Here is a 7,887-nt window from a genome sequence, read left to right on the forward strand (position 1 = left end):
AAATAACAGGATTTGTGGTGTTCCATCTTCGTGGAGTGATCGTCGACGTTGGAGGTGTTGGTCCACGATCGTCCCTCTCCTTTGATCGACTACATCGGAGGGTGAGCAACAATTCCATGACCTCGTCCACTTTTTTTCCATGTCACTAGATTGAATTTTCACATCAAGTCGCGTAACCTAGGTCTCCCGTCCGAAAGGGTTGCAACGATAAATATGCATTCAATTGCATATTTATCACCGCAGCTCTTTCGGATTGTCCAGCGCTTTCCACGGACAGCCCGAGGATGTGTAGATTGGGTACGTTGTTCATGCTCTACCCCGTTCCGAGACAGGATTTCGGCGGCGCCTCCCTGTTGTTCTCCGGATGCACATTCTCTCGGCATTTTGCCGAGACGTGTATTTGGAGAACAGCGGGGAGGTGCTGCCGAAATTTTGTCTCGGAATGGGGTAGAGCATGGACCGTACACAATCTACACATTCTTGGGTGGGATTAGGACCCATCTTTACCTATTAGAGATGTAGGTGGATTAAATGTCAACCTTGTAAAAAATAAAATATTGATGTGGGTAATTTAAATGAATCCTTAATTTTGGTGTGTGGGTTCCAATAAAGCAGAGATGGCAGATAATCAGTGGATGTATAGTGGGTTTTTCCGTCGGAATCAAGTAACAATAGAGTGGGTCGAGAAAACTGATGTGTTTTTGAAAGAGATATTCCGTAGTCCAATGAGGATGGTGCCAGAATGCCCGTGTGCCAGATGTAAGAGACGTATCCGCAGAGATAAGAGTGCGATGAAAAATCACCTTCGCATGCATGGATTTATGACCAACTTTAATATGCCGATAAACTTTGCCCAGCGGGACCGTGGTAGAGAGGATGTGATACGACAACACGTCGCTGGTTATGAGGACGATGGGGTTAGAGACATGCTAGATGATGTCTTTGCTGCACAGCTGACACCTCCGTCACATTCAGCGAATGAACCGGAGGAGCCGGAGGAAACCGCAAAGGCCTTCCTGGAAATCTTGGCCTCGTCAAAGAAACCTCTCTATGAGGGTGCCAAGCTGTCTGTGCTGGATGCCATCTCGCAACTGGTGGAAGTGAAGCATTTCTGGGAGTATGGGCTAACAGCCTGCCCGGGGGCCATGAATTGCCGAAAACCCTGTACGGTACGAAGAAAATCATGAAGGCGCTCTCCATGGACTATGAGAAAATACATGTTTGTCCAAAGAATTGCCTTTTGTTTAGGCATGAGTATGCAGATGACAACTACTGTAGGAAGTGCGGTTCCTCTCGGTATATTGAGGTGGTCGATAAGCATGGTCAGAAGCGGCAGCTAAAAATCCATGTGAAGGTTCTTCGGTATCTTGATTTTATAACAAGACTGCAGCGCCTTTTCATCACCGAGGAGTCTGCCAAAATGATGAAGTGGCACAAGGAAGGGAAAAGGTACAATCCAAAAAAATTGTACATACATCAGAAGGTGAAGCATGGAAGTCATTCGATATAAAGTGAGGCTGGGAATGTCAGAATTGCTATAACAGGTGATGGGTTCAATCCATATGGTATGTCGTCTAATCCATACAGCTGCTGGCCCATATTTGTTATTCCGCTCAATCTCCCTCCCGGCGCCATAATGCAACGCAAGACCATGTTCCTGTCGCTTATAATTCCGGGGCCTGAATATCCAGGGAAGAATTTGAGTGTGTTTATGCAGCCGTTGGTGGATGATTTGCACCATTCTTGGCACTTCCCGAGGTTGACATACGACCGGCATCTGCAGAAAAATTTCTTGATGAAAGTTTGGCTACAGTATTGCATGCATGACTTTGCCGGCTATGCCCTGTTCTGCGGATGGTGTACAAGTGGAAAGATGCCTTGCCCAGTGTGCATGCAGGCCTTGATTTTCATTTGGCTGAAGAAGGGTGGCAAGTATGTTGCCTTTGACCAGCATCGACAATCCCTCCCTCCAGACCATCCTGATAGGGAAGACAAGAAGAACTTCACAAAAGGCAAAGTTGTTCATGAAGTAAACGAGATTCCAACGTTTTCTGGTGCGGATGTGCTTGCTCAGCTCAAAGCTCTTAAGCCTGCCGGTGAAGGGAAAGGCAAATGCAAAGGCAAAGGCAAAGGCATCGGTAAAGGGAAAAATATTTTGAAGGATATGGTGAGACGCACAACTGGACTCACATTACCCCCTTCACGCAGCTTCCCTATTTTAAGGACCTCAAACTTCCATACAACATCGACGTGATGCACACCGAAAAGAATGTCGCAGAGTCCCTTTTTAACACGATCCTCAACATTCCTGATAAGACAAAGGATAATGTTAATGCTAGAGTCGATCAACAGAATATTTGTGATAGACCACGTCTTCACATGCAACCTCCCACAGGCAGTCGAAAATCTTGGTTCAAGCCAGATGCTGACTTCGTACTTAAAAAGGATCATAAGATGGAGGCATTCAAGTGGCTGAAACACGTCGTGAAGTTCACTGATGGTTATGCGTCGAATATAAGTAAGGGGGTCAATCTTTCAACGGGCAGAGTGACCGGGCTGAAGAGTCATGACTATCATGTATGGATTGAGCGGATTATGCCGGTGATGGTTCGGGGCTATGTTCCCGAGCGTGTCTGGCGTGTGCTTGCGGAGTTAAGCCATTTCTTCCGAACGCTTTGTGCTAAAGAAGTATGTCCTGAGAAGATAAAAGAAATGCATAAGAAGGCGCCGGAGTTGATATGCAAGCTAGAGAAGATCTTCCCGCCAGGCTTCTTTACTCCGATGACACATCTCATTTTGCACCTTGCGAACGAGGTATTGTTGGGGGGCCCTGTGCAGTATCGTTGGCAGTACGGCCCTGAGAGACAGAACAAGCATCTGAGACAGAAATGTGGAAACAAAGCTAAGATTGAAGCTTCCATAGCTGAGGCAGTTATCCTAGAGGAGGTGGCAGACCTCAGGACAGCCTACTATCCGGACCATGTTCCCACGTTGCACAATAAGGTGTCTCGATACAATACAGAAGAACCCAAGTATAAACCCAAGTTGCCTCTATTCACTGGGCAAGGTGGCAGGGCTGGATGCTCGACATCTTATGTCATGCCACGAGATGAGTGGGAGGATGTCATGTTCTATATCTTGCACAACATCAAAGAAGTTGAGGATGAGTGGATGAGGTAATACCTTTGCACCATTCTTTTAGTCAATTCGTTATGTTCACTTTGCCTAGTTCTTATACCGCTTTTCTTATTGTAGTCGATTCGTTGAGGAAGAATGGACAGGAATGCTGCCTCCTACTGAAGCGGAGGCACTTGCTCTTCTCCGAAAGGGTGCTGATGGAAGGAAAAATTTCGTTGCGTGGTTCATGGAGAAAGTAATATTTCACACTTCCCTATTACCCATTTCACACTTCCAATTAAACTCATGCACCCTATAATTTCAATTAAACTTGTAGGGAAATGATCCGAACGAATCAATGGATGAAGAATTGAGATGGGTTTCCATGGGTTTTGACCCTACCGTCATGACATGCCAAAAGTATGATGTGAATGGGTATCGCTTCCATACAGAGGAGCACCAGAACAGTCGGCCTGATCCCAAAACCATAAATACCGGAGTCTTCACCGAAGGAGATAATAATGTAGATTACTACGGAAGGGTAGGAAAAATATACGAGCTTACATTCAAATGTGGCCGTAAACACCTAAGTCTCACTGTGTTCAAATGCCGATGGTTCGACCCCAAAAAGGGTCTGAGACATACGCCTTCTGTTGGTTTAGTTGAAGTTAAACCATCAACCGTCTATGCCGGAGCTGATCTCTTTATCGCCGCTACCCAGGCCACACAAGTATATTATCTGCCTTACCCATGCCAGAAAGAGTACCTAAAGGGTTGGGAAGTTGTGTTCAAGGTGTCGCCACATGGTAAGCTACCGGACCCGAACGATGATGATTACTACAACATAAACCCCATGACATACGAGGGAGTGTTTTTTCAAGAGGAACATGATGACGTGGTCCGAAACAAGGAGGATGATGACTTGGGTTATGTTGACCTGGACCCAAACGACGACGGCGCCCGGATTGATGGTGAGGCAGTTGTGAATCAAAGAGACATAATTATGCTTGAAAAGTTAAATGAAGACGCTGACGCTGACGATGAGGAAGAGCCTCCACCTCCGTCAGACAACGAAGAAGATATGCGGGATAGTGATGATGAGACCGGTCGACAAATAGATTACAATAGTGATGATTCATATGGGTTCTAGAAAATGTATGTTCTTTTAATAATGTTCTCTTCCGTTATTAATGTCTTTCCTGTATGCTTGTTTTTTTATATCCTTACTAATTGTTTATTCTCTTCTCAATGCAGGTTTGCTAATCATGGGCAAGTCCAGCGGTGCCAGTTTCCTCAGTAAACTCAAAGGAGGACTTACTCGGAGTGGACGAGCCCACAAGGTTCCCTCCCGACTACGCGAGGATGGCACCCTAGAGGAGGAGGGGGTGGGGGGAGAGCCCCTAGAGGACGAGGAGGTGGGGGGAGAGGCAACCGGGCCAAAAAACTCCGGGCCGTGTCCGAAATAGGAGGGTCTTCTTCGATGCCCTCCTATGCTGATGCAGCTTCTGAGTCTGAGGAGGAGGAGTATATTCGTGATGTCGAGGAGGAGGAGGCCGAGGAGGAGGAGGCCGAGGAGGGCGAGGAGGGCGAGGAAGGTGGAGGGGAGGTTGACCCCGAGTTGTGGGGTGACTTGCCACCGGGTGCTCCGCAGGGGTGGCTGCGTGGTAATGCCGGAGTACCTACACCACCTTCTATCGAGGCGCACAAGTGGCTCATTGAACCTGCGGGGACAGAGTAAGTGCATCTCAATCATACTTTCAACACATGACAACATTTTTTTATTGTACACATGGCAACCCTTTGATTCTTTTGCAGTAACTGGATCCTTCACGGAAAGGGCCGTAAACCGAACGGCCTTCTCACTGTCCTGTTGAAGCAGTTTTGGCCTGGCCTATTCTGCCCGCGGCCAGACAGGGACCCACAGCTGCGTGTTTTGGCCACAAGCTGGGCCCACTACGAGGCTTGCAGCAACGCGGAGTACGGGACGGCCGCTAAGGCCGTGATCACCAAATTTTGGGTAAGTTCCCTTTTGAATCACTTGTCTTTAGTTTCGTTCATAGTTTATCATTGAATCACTCAAATCATGCCTTGTTTGCTTCTGGTTTATGCATGATTGCAGCAACTCTATAGAGTTCTTGACGAGCACAAGGCCAGAGCCGACGTGGTCTTACTTGCGTCTGCAAAGAAGAAAGCTCGTCAGTTGCAGTACGAGGTGCGTTGGGTTGCCGTCTCACAGTACTACCACATCTACCTGCAACAAAAGATGACCAAAACTCAAGCACAGAGGCAAAAAATTACCATGAGCAGGGAGCAGTTCATGATGGTAACTATTACTGACTTTTCATTGTTTCAAGGAGTCAACTATATGTTTCGTGCTCACATGTCATGCTTCCAAAATTTGCATAGGTTGTTCCTCGTTGGTGCTATGGAAGGCATGACGGATGGGCGTGTTTGGTGGATAGGTGGGTCGGTGACGATCCAGAGTTTGTTGCCAAGAGCATCAAGGCCCGGGCTAACCGTGGAAAAGACGGGACACACGGCCAAGGAAACAGGAACCACTGGGGCTTCAAGGCCATGAAGGTATATCTATATGAAAGATGCATTTTGGTTCTTCTTTACCGTCATGTTCTTATGTATGGCTAACTTCTGTTTGACGTTGCAGGAGGACAAGTTGCAGAGGCCGCTCTCAGACATGGAGTCGTGGAAGCTGGCCCGCGAGCGGAGTGATCGCAAGGAGGGCGAGAGCCAGTACTACGGCAACACCGAGAAACACCTGGAGTCTTACACTCAGAACTATCAGAAGTTGCATCCGGATGTTCCCGTTCCTGAGGTCGCCCAGTCTCAGATCGACGACACGGCGGTGGTGGCCATCCAGGGTAAGTCCCATGGCCGGTATCCGTGTTTCGATGGCTTGGTCACTCCGTCGATCTCGTACACACGGCTTCGAGCTACCAACCCGAGCCCGTTAGAGAGTACGGGGCGTTCGCAGCCTCCCTTAGTCCGCCAACGTGCTGTAAGTACTTCCCCTTATCTTCTTTGTCTCTATCTTTCTTAGTTTATTTTCATCACTGCCCACTTAGAAACAACCTCAATTTTGTAGGCATATCAGACCTTTCTCGAGCATAGGCATATTGAGGTGAGGGAGTACTTGCAACGAGTGAAGGCAAACGATGATTACAGCCGTCAAGTGATGGCGGTTAGTTTTGCCCTCTTAAACCAAGCTCAAATTTGCACTTTCATTCCTTCTAACTTTGTTGATCACGGCTTGTTTCTAAGTGGACTTGTTTAACTAACATCCAGGCTATGTTGGCGTCTTGGACTAACCGCACGGAGCCACCACAAGTTGGACCCCCACCACCACCTGCGGGAGACGCCCCACACATTCCCACGTTCGAGGAATGGCTGGCACTAGGCGGTGATACTCCGGTTAGTAAATTTCCTAACTAATGACAAACTAGTTCTCGTTCATTCAACACTATCATGTCATATTTACCGTTAGAATCTTCTTTCAAACATGTAGGGGACCGGTGGCTCGACTCCTGCTACGTCGACCCTAGTCACTCTGATCTGGCAGAGTGATGGTGGTCGCGGTGGCGGTTTTGGCGGAGGAGGACTTGGCGGTGGCGGTTTTGGCGGAGGTGGACTTGGTGGTGGTTTTGGCGGAGGTGGACTCGGTGGTGGTGGTGGTTTTGGAGGAGGTGGACTCGGTGGTGGTGGTGGTTTTGGAGGAGGTGGACTCGGTGGTGCTTGATGTCGATGATGATTCCGTGTATGCGGCCGTTGTGCCATGTCTTTCATGTTTCAACTTTTATGATGTTTCATGTCTTGCACTACTCTTATGTTCGTGGACTTTCGCCGGTGATGATCTTTAGATGATGAACTTGACTATGTTTAAATGATGTTGATGAACTGTCATATTTCGTATTATTCTGTTTTGAAATGTTGTCAAATGAATTGGAAAAGAGAAAACAGGGAATAAAAAAAACTATGTCTATGGCAAAGCCGTCGGCATAGATAAATTCAGGAGCCACCAGGAGGCGACACGTGGCACGGCTATGCCTACGGCCAAGCCGTCGGCATAGATTTATATCTATGCCGACGGCTTGGCCGTAGGCATAGCCATGCCACCAGGTTACACCAGGAGGCGACACGTGGCTGGGCTATGCCTACGGCAAAGCCGTCGGCATAGATTAAACCTATGCCTACGGCTTTGCCGTAGGCATAGCCCTGCCACGTGTCGCCTCCTGGCCTGCCAGCAGTTTGACGGCGCCGTCCGTTGCCGTCAGACGGAAAACTACGCCGACGGCTAAACTATGCCGACGGCTGCGCCAGGGCCGTCGGCATAGACCCCTATGCCGACGACATTATTATGCCGACGGTCTGACAGGAGTACGCTGATGTAATCTAGACTGACGGCTCTATGCCGATGGCTGCCGTCGGCATAGGTCTATGTCGACGGCCTAGGGGCCTATGCCGACGGCCCGTGGCCGTAGGCATAGACTGCGAGTCCGGTAGTGCTAGAATTGAAGTTAGAGATGAGACTAAAGAAGAGACCAAAGGGGAAGCAACGTCTACCTCTTTAGAACGAAGAAGAAATATGTTGTAAATCTCAAGAATCTGCAGATCAACAACAAAGACATAGATAAGATATTAGTCCAATTAGTGGGAGTAGTTATGGAAGTTGGACGTCTTCTAGAATTTCTAATTATGAATTTTGTTTTATTTGGTCTTGCTCTCGTAGCAAAGAATTGTTGAATGCATGTATCAAAA

General features: G+C 48.0%; 1 long non-coding RNA gene across 1 annotated transcript; it reads left to right on the forward strand.

The window, feature by feature from the left end:
* Window positions 1–6,257: 6,257 nt before the first annotated feature.
* Window positions 6,258–6,719, forward strand: LOC123083442 (uncharacterized). Its single transcript, XR_006439298.1, has 3 exons — window positions 6,258–6,313; window positions 6,418–6,543; window positions 6,638–6,719. It is a non-coding gene; the product is annotated as an uncharacterized lncRNA (long non-coding RNA).
* Window positions 6,720–7,887: the final 1,168 nt, after the last annotated feature.

This window comes from Triticum aestivum, chromosome 4A (assembly GCF_018294505.1).
Source record: "Triticum aestivum cultivar Chinese Spring chromosome 4A, IWGSC CS RefSeq v2.1, whole genome shotgun sequence".
NCBI classification, from domain to species: Eukaryota; Viridiplantae; Streptophyta; class Magnoliopsida; order Poales; family Poaceae; genus Triticum; species Triticum aestivum.